The following is a 13,015-nucleotide window of genomic DNA, read 5'->3' as shown; positions in this document are numbered from 1 at the left end:
CGGTGCGAATGCTTTACTGCAGCTGTGCCCTACGTGTGTACAAAATAAGTACGAACCATCTGCCCTGTATGACTTGTCGAAGCTTCCAGCGTAATCACGGGTGCTCGCATAATCTCCAGAAATTACAAAAATGGGGCCATATAACTTAAAATTGTTCCAATATGTTTTTATTCCAATCTCGTGACGTCAGATTTGTGTTACCACGACGCAAGCATCGGGCGGTTAGCCGCAGCGTTGCCGACCAGCCGTATCAAACACTCTCCTCGTTTATAGGAGGTGACTTTGCTTCCAAAATGAATTATATTGCCTACATTGAGCCGTTTTTCATTTGTAATTGGCTGAGAAGAGGCGACGAGCACGGTCAAGTGCAGAGGGTTTCGATGAGGCGGAGCCTGCGCACTGAAAATAGACAACAGGATGAAGAGGGCGGTGTCGGCGTCTGCGATTGGCCCGTTTTCGCTTACTTAGCTTACGGTGGCTTCTCCAATATCGCGGCGGCGTATAACGGAAGGTTAAGAATGCCGTTAAAACGGATCCTCAGCAATGAACAGTTAGCAGAGCGAGGTCGTAAACGTGCGGAAAGTGCTCGAAATCGTTACACGGTTACCCAAGAAGTTCTACTATACGAAAATGAACCCAAGCTCCCCGGCAGGTGCGAGTAGCCAGTGCATGAGCGATATGCGGCAGCCATCGTGTATTCCTTTGAGAATGCGTCAGCCTGCGGCTATAGAGAAAAGAATTCAGTTTTGTTTGACAAAGCAATGCATGTCTAACGCGTATAAGTCACTTTCATGCGGTGAGTTTTCATGGTTTTCTGAAGTTGCGGGAAGGCAAGTTAATTGGGGTCAGGCCGAAAAGTTTTGAGCAGTGGCAGAGACCTAATGGCGAAAAGGCGTCGAATGAGAAATAACTATTTTTCTTTGTTCAGTTGAATATTACATAATCAGTGTGCCCGCATCACATCAAATTTTGAGCTATCGAGTTTTGCGTGACGTCGCACGGCTGACAAGCGAAGTGGAGGTGACCCAAAAAGTTTTTGACCAATCATGGAGGGCTGATTGCAGAAATGGAGCTGAAAAGTTTGCAATACCTGTACTTTATAGCACGCCTGTTTTTGTGTCAACTACAATGTGATTACGTAGGGTTGGGCGAAATCACAGACGCTCTGGCCTTTACGATCCCAAATTCTTCATTCATTGTCCGTGACTCTAAAACTGCTGTCTACAACCATGGGGCAGGTAAGGTGTCCAAACCAGCCCTGCTCCTCCTCCTGGCCAATGACGTTTTACCCACTACCGCCAAAGATAGAATCGACGATAACATTCGAGGAAGTTCTAAATTATGCACTTGCGTCTTGCGCTGAAGAATCACTTCAGGTTGTTAGCTGGTAGGAAATGCAGTCCCAGGTAAAAGGGTAAGCCAGTATACCTGTGAATAGTGTCAACACTCGAAAACGTCTAAACGTACACAATTCCTAGAAGGAAACAATCGTTTCGATGGCGGGCACTCGTGCCGGTGTACGTCAGTAGAACCCCGAAAGCTGTTGCGATACACTTACAGTGATAAAAAATAGCCTCCATTTCCTTTCGAGAATCGCAAATTCGGGCCAGAAGATTGCCAGAAGAAATATATGCCTCTTGAACAATCCATTAATGCTAAAGCAGCCGACAATGAATACCGGGCTTTGAGAGGGCGACAACTCCAGTTGCTGCGCCGTTGATATGACGCACGTTCGACTTCTACAGCTGTGTCGCAGATGTCTTTGGCGTCAGCGCCTCCGATGTGTTCTAGCACGTCGGTTTCTCAGTTACCAAAGGTGGACTGAACTCAGCTTCGTTCTTCTACATGAAATGAGGAATATCGCGCGTGCCATGCTTCGCCGTTATTAGTCTTCTATATTGTTCGGCTTCTCATTTGCAATCTATGACCCTGTCGCCGTCATGTCTGTTTGAAAGGTTCACGCCTATTCTACCCCGAGACATGGCTCACCTACGTAAACTGCGCACAGCCGCTCCAGAAGCGGCGCTCAAACAATATCTGGCTGCTGTAGCTAGGGAGCATCGAGTTTGACAGACTACAGGGCAGAGATCAGGACGAGCCTCAGCACCCCGTGGATGCCAGACAGGCACTCAAGACCGTATTAGCAAACATGAATGCACATATATTCAATGCACGTGCCTCAGTATACCACCACGTCCGATGCCATTGCATAATAAATAGTGCTTCGTGCAACGTCCAAGAATGACCTAGCTGAAAGTGACCATTCAAAGCCAACAGGCAATGGCCACGATATGGTCATGAATGACGAAATTGAGCCCCTCTGTTCCCCTTCTATACATTGAAACTAGAATTCGTCACGCCTGATCTTTTCTTGAGAACGACGTTGAAAATTAGCTCGAACATATAAAGGGACTGCATTAAAGTACTATACACTGTCTCTGTAAATCTTGGATACTGTGCACGAACACACGCAGAAACAAGGGAGGAGACGGGACAGGCGCTCTGTCCCGCCTCTTTCGTTGTTTCTGTGTGTGTTCGCGCCTAGTACCCACGATGAATTGTGACCAACTCCCCCAACAAGACGTCCTTTTAATACTGTCTCTGTACTTTGCAAACACAAACGCACGCACATTTTTGTGTGCTCTGTAGACTCTGTAGACCGAATGGCACATGGACAACAGCCCAATGACGAGGCCATCCAGATATCAGAAATTTCGAGTAATCAATTGAATGTACCGGTGTTTTGGCATTTCGCCCGCATCGAAATGCGGCCACCGAGGCCGGGATTCACTCCCGCGACCTCGTGCTTAGCAGCCCAACACCACAGCCACTGATCAACCGCGGCACATGTGCCGCCAATTCCAGCTCTGTTTTCCAGTCGGTGTATCACACAGTGTTTCAAACCTGTTATCTACGAAAGTAGCCGTAGTGCGTCTCGGCGGCAAATATTAAAAGCGCTTTCGGTACAAATTTCGGTACTATGCTGCAAGAGGAAGCAAGGACTCTGCCCGAATCAAAGAAAGACGTATAAGCCGAAGAAATGCAATACAGGAAACACTCGCGATCCCTCAATGCCGCAAACGCTAAGCGAAACAGCAGCGCATAATGTCATGGAGCAGACGAAGCGGCACAGGCCCCACAGGCGGCTGCTTGTTGAATATTTAGTCGACAAGCAGCGTACGACAACATGGAAAGCTAGCGTATAATTTCATACAATAGCCCCTAGAGGGCACTCTGACGCTAGTCTATTGGCAGCTGGAATGGGGGCGGTTCGGCCAGCATGGAAATTATCTGAACTACATGGGTTTACCTAAAGTTCATTCTTCTGGCTTTAAACGGCTTCATGACTTAGGGAACTAGTCATATGCAACAAATCATTACGTAATAATGAACTTAATAAACATGACTAAATTGTTCGACGTTAACCTTCCAACAAAGGACCCCAATAGCATAGAAGCCTGATATTGAATCTATTACGACAGGCAAGCGTGCACCGACAATCGACATAGAAATGCCCTTGTGAATATATTGCGGGAAAGCCAGTGCCTTGAGATGCTTGGCGCGTTTACATTGGGCCACCACGACAAGCTGGATTCTGACAATTAACAGCGACCGTGCTTGTTCGCATCATCTTCTGCACTTCGAAAACTATAGGCAGCCCTCAAATTTAGGAATATGAACGCATATAAAGCGCAATAAAGAAAGCCACAAGTACGTCTGATTCCACAAGCACAAAACGTCAAGGAAATCCATGTACTGCCCATCATTCCCATGGCGCCTCAATGATTGCAGTGCCATAGTTCCATCTAGTAACTATTGCGGGAAACCCTTCGAGAGGAACATGACAGTCTGTAATGTTGGCTGTCGAGATAGCACTCGAGCGCTGATCTCGGAAGCTGGCATCGCGCCGGAACGTGGCACCTCGATGGATTTTCGCACGCGCTCCCATGGTCCGCATGCCTTTCTTTTTGCTTACTGGTGTACCTGTAGGAAGCTGGCTTTGAGAAGTGTCATGATTCTCATTCATATAGGTATAATGCTGCCCTCTGCAAGTCAGCGAATTCTTTGAGCTATGTAAGACGGCAGTCATGATTGGTTGGTTAAACATGGGGATGGTAATTTACCTGTTCTTTAATCGGTGATAAGTTTTCTGCGGTTTGTGTGTGTTCGTAATTTCTTAACAAGTAGGGCTGTTTTTTGAGCTACATTTCCTACAGGCTCATGCAGACGAGTGCCGTGCCGGGCAGAGGCGATGACGTCATGTGCTGCACTTGGCTGACTGGGCTGTAGCGAATCCAGTGAACCTCCACTATCATTGGGATATCAGCGCTGGCAGTGACAGACGAAATGCCGCCACGAATTTTCAATGGCAGCCTGTTTGTTGTCTGCTACCTACACTCATTGAAACGCCGGTGAATAAAGCATAGTTTCGATGCTTCACCACTGCTAAAAAAGTGGCTTCGTGTAGGTGGGCGGTGGAAGATTTTTTCTACACCAATTAAAAAAAATTTAGACTTTTTCTACTACCTCCACTCGTGTAGAAAGTGTAACAAATAGCCCGAGTCTATCGCCTTTTACTAGCTAACGCGGATTTTGTTGTAACACATTGTGTTGCCCTTATTTTAAAACGAGTGCAGCTATTATGTCAACACAAATATGTGGTAGTAATAAAAAATGCAGCTTTATGAATCGCTTTTGTTGCGCTTCATGAAAATTATATCCAAGATCGAACTGAAAGCTTATACTTAATGTAAATTTACTGGCCAAAGTGCTATAAATTGCAGCTGGATCAAATCCCATGCCAGCCGAGTAAAAGGCTGCTATTGTCTGTTTGGCAACTCGCTTGCGTTCTCTTGAAGATACAGTAAACGAATACGTCGGATGGCGTGCTCAAATGTATGTACGCAACATATTCACTCCATAAAGCAATGGCAGTATTTTGGAGTGTCAGGTATCAGTTTGAAGCTTTTTTCAGAGTTCTAAAAAAGAAAAGTGCATGAGATTTTGTGAAGTCCCGTGAAACAAAGGAGCGAGTTGGTGTTTGGTATGTTATTCTCAACATATTAGAATGAAGTGTAAAGTTTGTAATGGCGACGCAGCCAAGCAAGTTGTCTAGGCCAAGTGAGAGTGGGCCAAAGTGTTAACTTTTTTGTTTCCGTAATGAGAAGTTTCAGCGGAGCATGAAAAAGAAAACAAGAAAAAAAACTAGCTCCATGAACATGGTTAGACCTACAATTTTAAAAAAATAGAGCTTTGTTGCAAGCAGTGTTGTATATCCCAACTACTTGTATCAATAAAGGGAAAATTAGATAGCTACCCAATCGTCGTTATTGCTCTAAAGGAAAACCATTCGGATTCCTCGAAAGAAAAACCTTGCAGTCGAAGGAAATTTCCTCCCGGTCCGGAATTTTTCTTGAACTGCGATGCTTTTTTTTCGAGGAACCCGTATGCGTTTCCTTTGTAGCAACAGCCACGGTTGGGTGGATGCTTGATTTTCCCTTTATTAATTACTTATCTGCACCTTGGGTGTTTCCACAGAACCATTACGTCATACTCGTATCTACATTCCCAACTGTGAAATGCTCTCAGCGCAAGATGTGCGTTGTTTGTCAAGTGAGGTCTATGTCTTCAAAGCAAATTTTCACGTGCCAAATTAGTCTTTTTTGAGGTGCTCTTTCTAAATATGCACTGATGCCAAACCAATTATTTGAACAAATTCAACCAAACGAAGAGCTGAAATATGCTACGTAATTAGCACATGAAATTGTGCTGGATGCTAAATAGGACTGATCAACCAAAAGGGCAGTCACTGCTCAGTGATAAAGCTTGGTAATAGTATTTTTATATATTATTGGTAGCAGATCAGCGAACTCCTGGTTGAGACCCCATAACAACTACATCAAATAAATTGGAGAATACCAGTGTGGTGTCCTTGCATTTGTGAACAGTTTTCCACAAATAATGTTGCAGTTGAGCACCCTACCAGTGCTTATGAGGCACATTGCATTTTTGAGATTAGAATTGGATTGCTTGGATAGGATGTTATGTATATACTATCGTACTTTATATGATACGTTCACATCTGTATTTTACCAGATCCCTTGTTTTCTTGTTTCTTATCTGCAGATAGTGAAGGACGTTCGTAACTTGTCTCATTTTAGATATTAGTCAATAAATTAAGTTCACGTAATGCGAATAGTCATTTCGAGACAAAATCAAACGCATATGCTGTAGTCCCATAAGTAAATTATATTGAATCAAGTATGGAATAACATTTGAATAGTTTTGGAATCTGGAACTTCCATTTTCGCCAATAATATTAAGCAATGCCGGTGTCTCACTATTAGCAGCGTTAGCACGTTGCCGTCGTTACTTTGTTCATTGCCCATAGAGCCTTATTAAGAGCTCGAATGGAGCATTATGCACTCGTGGTTGTCAAATAGCAGAATGAAGAGTCAAAACGCAGTCCTGTAAGCCACTAATCATCTCAGCATAACTTAAAAAATAAAACAAAAATGCGTGACCACTGCAGCCGTGGCATAGTGACGAAATCAATATTGTTTCTAATAACCATGTTCACAACACATGGCGCGGCTATGGTTCAAAATAATGCTACAATCATTTTCAGAATTATCCGAAATAGGAGACACAGGCAGCTATGGTAAATTGCACGAAACTACACAGCGGAGCGTAAAGTCTCAGCAAAAATTTAATTGCGAATGATTGTGGTTCAACTTCAAAGTTCTTGTGGCTCCTTGAGCGACGCAGCGCGCTCAACGTAACTTCTCGTCTTTTACGTTCATTTCAGCAATGGCGTAACTAGCGTCATTTCTGCCACAGTCTCATTTTAAATCGTACGCATCCATCCATGTTAGGTATTCTAAAGCTACAATAAAAAGCACACGCATTTACTAATAGTCATTATTGGGCTAGAGGACAGACTCTAATAAGACCATATTCAAATCTTTATTCGCACGGGTCTAATATTTGCGTATCCATAATTATCCATAGTTATCCATAGTTATTTTACTAATTGTTAAACAAGCTTCTATGACGTGCTGTTCGCGCTCTGTAAATCTGAATATTCCTCTTCCTGTACAACATCTACTGCTTTTGCTTGACAATAATAACCTGTGATATTACGGAGTATTTACGTGAGGTATAATTAGAGAGAGAAAGATAGACGCTACGGTACGTAGCAAACCGAAATAAGCATTTCTATTTAAAAAGGAACGTTTGTACGTTTTCTGCTGGGCTTCAGGAACATGAGCATAGAGGTAAATATTTAACAAATGTGCTATAATTTCGTGCGAAATTTCAACCCATATGTGCTGTGATTAACATTAGAATGATTGCTTTTCGTAATGTTTTACCATTACCTGTGATACCATATATAGGAGCCAAATAAAAATAGTCTTACACTCGTATCGGCTTAAAGGCAGACACCCTACCTGTACGGCACCCAACATCAGGGCATGCAATAAATTTTGGAAAGGCATACTTACGAAGGCTGTAACAATAATTGTGGAGAATGAAACAAAGGATAAAAAAGCTGTCTCAGAGCACGCACCTACTGCCGAATGCTGGAGAATGGTGCGCGAGAGTATTTAAACCCAGAACTCGTTATTACTGCACCGTAATTGTCGATGCTGGCTAGCAGGTGCGTATGACAAATGACCTGAAGGTATTTACTGCTGAGTTGTCGGCCACAGAATAATGTCTTTATAACTTGCTTGACGGGCACTCACTAGACATCGTATGCCAGTAACAATCTATGTCTGGAATGTAATATATCATAAGCGTCAGCTTATACTGAAAGCGGCGCTGATCTTTTTTTTTTTAGTTTAATCTTTGCTCTAAGGATAATATTTCTAAGAAATTATGTTGAGGCAAGGCTGTCAAAAAGGCATCGATTTCAAGATCCTGACTACGTAAAGCCTTAACCTCGCTGACATTTGCTGTACAATATACATGTGCTGCTGGAATGTTTATCAGCGTCGCATATTTCAAGCTGCTGTGACGTGTTTCCATACCTCAGCGACATGTTCGCCTTCGGTGGTTTCTATGTACAGCACTTTATGACGTATTTGCAGAAATAAACTAAACCAAAAGAACACCAGTAAAGTCTTGATTTTACGTTTCTGAGCTTTCTCAACGCTTCTTTAGGTGAGACAGTGAACTGATGTATATGCACATCGATTAGTTTAGGCATGCCTGTATCGAAGAACTAGTCACATTGATCGGCTCGTACACTGCAGGCATGCGTGAAAGTCTTATTCATTATCTCATCACCCATCCGATTTGGTGCTGGCTTAAAAAATAGCTGGTGTAAACACAATCAAGCATAAACGGGTGGTGATGGTGCACTTTCTTGCGTTCTTTCCAGTAGCTCTCGCGCAACTGGGATTTTTTATTTATGGTTGCGATGGCGATGAATAATAACATAAAACATTGTTTAAAGAAACAAACACCTAAGAATGTTCTCCATCAAATAAATATTTATACACTGCAATAAGATATGTTCTTCTTCATAAGTATCTTCTTTCTTACCAAGGGACAATTCGTTTACTTCTTTTCGGCTAAGCATGGTTTTTGTCAATGCTATAACAGCACGCAAATCGCGGCTCGAACAAGCAGTTGAGAAGTATGTTGCTCAACTTCAATTACATGGAAATGCAGGGTGGAATGTAACTAGCGTTTGCGCAATCTGCACTTCTTCCTCTGTCCCGTCTATCGCGCCTTGACCACAGTCATGTAAACAGCGCAGTACCAAAGGCAATGGTAAACCGCCATTTTTTTTCTGCGCACGCGAAGAAATCTCACATGTACGTCTTATTAAATTTTTTCCTTCCTTAGCGCTCGGCGCTGCATCGATAGTTCTCATTAGGGATGCACTGCCAGGTGGCTCGAAGAGAGGTTTCAGATTCTTCGAGCGCTGAATCCGGACCAACCTGGAGTGGATGACACATAGAATATCACGGACGAGCGCGTACGAACAAGGACAAAGTGAGGAGTAGAGAACACAAGTGTTTCATCATGACGCAGAGGCAGTGAAAGCGGAGCTTTGCCCCGATCATTCGGCAAACGAATTGAGGGAGAAAAGAAGCATGGCTATGGAGCAGGGTAACTTGTAATCGCCCGTACATCTCCTAGCATGAGACGCTTCATACAAATTCCGGTGCGAATACTTTACTGCAGCTGTGCCCTACGTGTGTACAAAATAAGTGCGAACCGCCTCGGTTTAGGAATATATGCGCACACCAAAATTATGTGAACTACGCCGATAACAAAACAAGACATCTTGCGAGCTTTCATGGCATTTCCTACATTTATGTTATTTAAACATGTCGACAACTTATGACTTTCGCAGCTTCATGATGTGAATACTGCACCCAAACACCTTTTATTTCGCGAAGGCGACGAATAAGACGGAGCATTAAAAGTAATAGAAACGCTTGGCATTTCGCTAGAGCCCATCACGTGGTGTTATAACAATACCCAAACCCAACACGTCGCGACGCCAGCACTCAAACTTGTGCTGCACAGCACTTGAAGCTCCGGCGCGGATGCTTGGAGCGTCATAAAGCATTTGGAATGAGGAGTCTCAGCAGCTGCTTAACAAGCATCACACCTTGATTACGCTCGAGAGGGAATCCAGAGAAGCGCGTCACTATTTGTCGGTGGCCTATGAAAGAATTACTTATATTTAGCCTGAAGTTTACCATGGAGCACCCTCCGTGCTGAAAAGGAGGCGCATCGTAGAGCAAATCACGGCAGACAGAAAAAAACCAACCGCCATATGGCAGAAACACGCAAGTGTGCTAGTTTTGCGCTACGGCGGGAATATTTGAACTGAGAATCGCCGCCGTAGTGGTGTACAATATCTGGGAGCTAACCTTCCCGTTTACGCACATATGCCCTTCACCTGACGCAAGCATGGCAACGTAGGGGCGCCTTCCGTAGCTGCAAACAAAAAAACCAAACAATTACAGCAAAGTTAAAAGACAACCAGGTACGCGTCTACAAATATACAGTGCCACGTACAAGGCCACGGTTACGTTCCGCGTAACTTGAGCCAAACATTGAAGATAGGCAAATAGCTATACATAGCTGGACCCAAACAAAGCAACGATGTTTGCCGTCGCTTGGCGATAGTCAGTAAATTTTTCCATTCAGCCTAATTTGATAATTAGTCCTCATATTTAATAAACTAACGAGTAGATTAGATGAAAAGTGTCAATGAGAAATTTGTAGAACAACATGAAAAACTCCCGATAGAGCATTGTCTTTCTCAATACGTGCTACATAAAAGTGTTTTTCCGAGCTTGAAAGAAGCCCGCGAATACAGGCAAAATTGGCGTGACACTGACCGCTCGAGGCACTTTGTGTGTATTCGCAGGCTTCTTTAGCGCTTGGGAAAACACTTTTTATGTCGCACCTACGAGCTACAGAAAGCTGCAACGGGAGTTTCTCATGTTGCCCGTATTTTATAATTTTTGACGTAACACCGCTCTTGAAGATGCTTGAAGTAGTATATGTGCTACTTCAAGCACCTACTATACGCCTACGCCTACTATTAGGTAGGCGTAAGGAAGAAAACAAGCATTTCAAAAGAAGAATTAGAAGTGTCCGTTTTTCAGCGCAATTAACCGCAGTGTATGACCTCTGTGAGCTGTGACCAGATTGCTCGATCACGGTCACTTAGCTTACGCGCCGCATTGTCTATTTACACGGTCTATACCTTAATTAGGGCATCAATTATGAAGTACGTTCAAAAATCTCATTTTCTACACCGCTTTTACAACTTTCACGTCACTAATTGTATCTCAAAAATTATTTTTACAAGGTTGCTAAAAAAGCCGTAGGTAGCTATAATGAAAATTATATCGGCTAAACAGGCGAAAAATTAGGTGAATCTAGCGACAAAATCGCTGATATCTCAAGAATTTAGCGAAAGTGCAGTTTCTTGAGGCATGCCACGATTGCCCGTCTCCACGTCACCGGGAACAGAACTGTGGCCGCGTTGTGATTTGGTGGACATCGACTAAGTGTGATGGATTAGGACGCTATACTCAGGCGCTAAACATTTCTGGATAAAAAGTTCGACAACTAGTTCTTCAAGAAACACAGCTCGGGCGGTGACGCAAAGATGGCGTCTTGCAAAAGAGCACAACTCCCAAGGTCTGCTTCTTGGCCGTGCTTGGTTTCTACGAGCACGGGAATTCCCCTAGCATCACCGTTTGAAGGTTTCCTTGTAGTCGTCTATTGAACCCGTACTTAAAAAGACGATATAGATACTTGGATGCTTAACTCCGCTAATTATTCATTTTTACAAAAGGAGGACACAGGTATGATTAAGTCTGCTGCTAAGTAGTGGCAGTGTAAGACAAATATTGAAACATCAAAAAATTTGTGTTCGTCTATAAGGTCTGGAAACAATCTTTATATAAACACGTGAACGTTTTGTATAACATGCACAGCACAAAATTGACCTGGAAGTGTAGCCGATAAACATCAAATAGTAAAGCACTCACTGATTTCTCTAAGGCCAGATAAATTAAACACAAACATCGACGATAAATGAATAAACACTTTTCAGATCAAATTAAGTGAGGACGAAGAACACAAACAACAAGACGGGCTCCAGAAATTGTTGTACTTCGTCCTCGTTTAATTTCCGCCAGAAAGTGTGCTTTAACCATGAATCAATAGCAACTAGCTCAAACCAAGATCCTACTTGAATCGATGATAAGCACTTACGCATGCATTGGAGTAAAAGACGACCATTTATAGTAAGCTGACAAGGAAATTTATTCACCCGTAGGCACGCTTACAACTGTGGTATGAACGAAAAGTACAATATGAAGTACATCACATGTAACGCATCATACTTGATATAAACAAAACAGGTTAACAAATGAAATAATAAATGGTGTCTACTTGACACTGGCTTTGCCACACACAACAACAACAACAACAAAACTCTTTACCGCATCCACGCAGAAGCATTATTGTCCGCCTCGAATTTATGAAAGGTACCCGGGCCACATACAGATACAGTCTGAACTCAGGCAACAGAATTCAGCATTATTCTGGCTGTAGAAAGACTTTGCCCCGCGTAAACCAGCGGCGAAGGAACTCGGCTTCACCGAGTTTGAGCAACTGTTCTTCAAGATGACCCCATACTATCACCCGTAGTTTCCGCATTCTGGGGTACATTGCTCTATTTGAATGCCGAGATCGTTCTGCGATGTTACGGAAGCACCACAAAACGTAGCTAGCGCTGTAGTAGACGAGACTCGCAAACCGATCTCGGCGGTGTGGTGGCCGCACGATAGATATATTCCGAACATTCTCGCAACTAGCTTCCAGAAGGTGCGTGCCACAACGCAGTCCTTTACTACATGCGCGTTGGTCTCTGTTTGTGCGCAATATATGCATTTATCATTCGCTACCATATGCCAGCGTTCAAGCCTGTCTTTTGTAGGCGGAATGCCCCACTGATATTGCCAATGAAAATCCTTCACTTGAGAGGGCAAATGAGGTGAAAGCACAGCTGTCCATGTTTGTGTAGTAGCTGTCCGTGGACGTACAGCTGTCTCACAGAACATTTCACAAAGCCTGGAAACTGGTGTCGCACGCCACTTTGTAATTCTTAGTTGTACAAGCTGGCGTTGCAAGCGCGCAGCCGCCGCATACTGCGGTGCTGGCGTTGTCGCCGTCGGAAGCAAGTTGCCTGTACTCTGCGGCATAAGCGTTCGACGGTAATGGCCCAGCCAATAAAGGAGCAGTGGCCTACCAGTGTACTCATCATCATCAAGTAGATCACATGTACTCTTAGTGCACAACAGCCTATCGAATGTAACTATGCACGGCAAGCTCCATCCTCCGCTGAATTTTGGCAGACGCAAGAATTGCTGCGCTACGTATTGCGACTTGTTTAGCCAGAACCATGAGAAAATAAGTGAGTTTACTACTCGTACTGTTGGTGACGGCGGGAGAGCTACCCCTGCAG

The 13,015-nt window shown here is 43.7% G+C and overlaps 1 long non-coding RNA gene across 1 annotated transcript in view; it reads right to left on the bottom strand.

Annotated features, from left to right (window-relative positions):
* The window catches only part of LOC129386324 (uncharacterized), a 74,165-nt gene extending 66,465 nt beyond the window's left edge, over nt 1-7,700 (bottom strand). Inside the window, exon 1 of the long non-coding RNA XR_008613748.2 lies at nt 7,506-7,700. This is a non-coding gene — a long non-coding RNA (uncharacterized lncRNA). The remainder of the gene's footprint in view (nt 1-7,505) is intronic.
* Between the last annotated feature and the right edge of the window lie 5,315 nt (nt 7,701-13,015).

The sequence above is a fragment of the Dermacentor andersoni genome, chromosome 3 (genome assembly GCF_023375885.2).
Source record: "Dermacentor andersoni chromosome 3, qqDerAnde1_hic_scaffold, whole genome shotgun sequence".
In the NCBI taxonomy this organism is placed as follows: domain Eukaryota; kingdom Metazoa; phylum Arthropoda; class Arachnida; order Ixodida; family Ixodidae; genus Dermacentor; species Dermacentor andersoni.
Note: the sequence above shows the minus strand (reverse complement) of the source record. Positions and strands in the feature narration are given on the sequence as shown.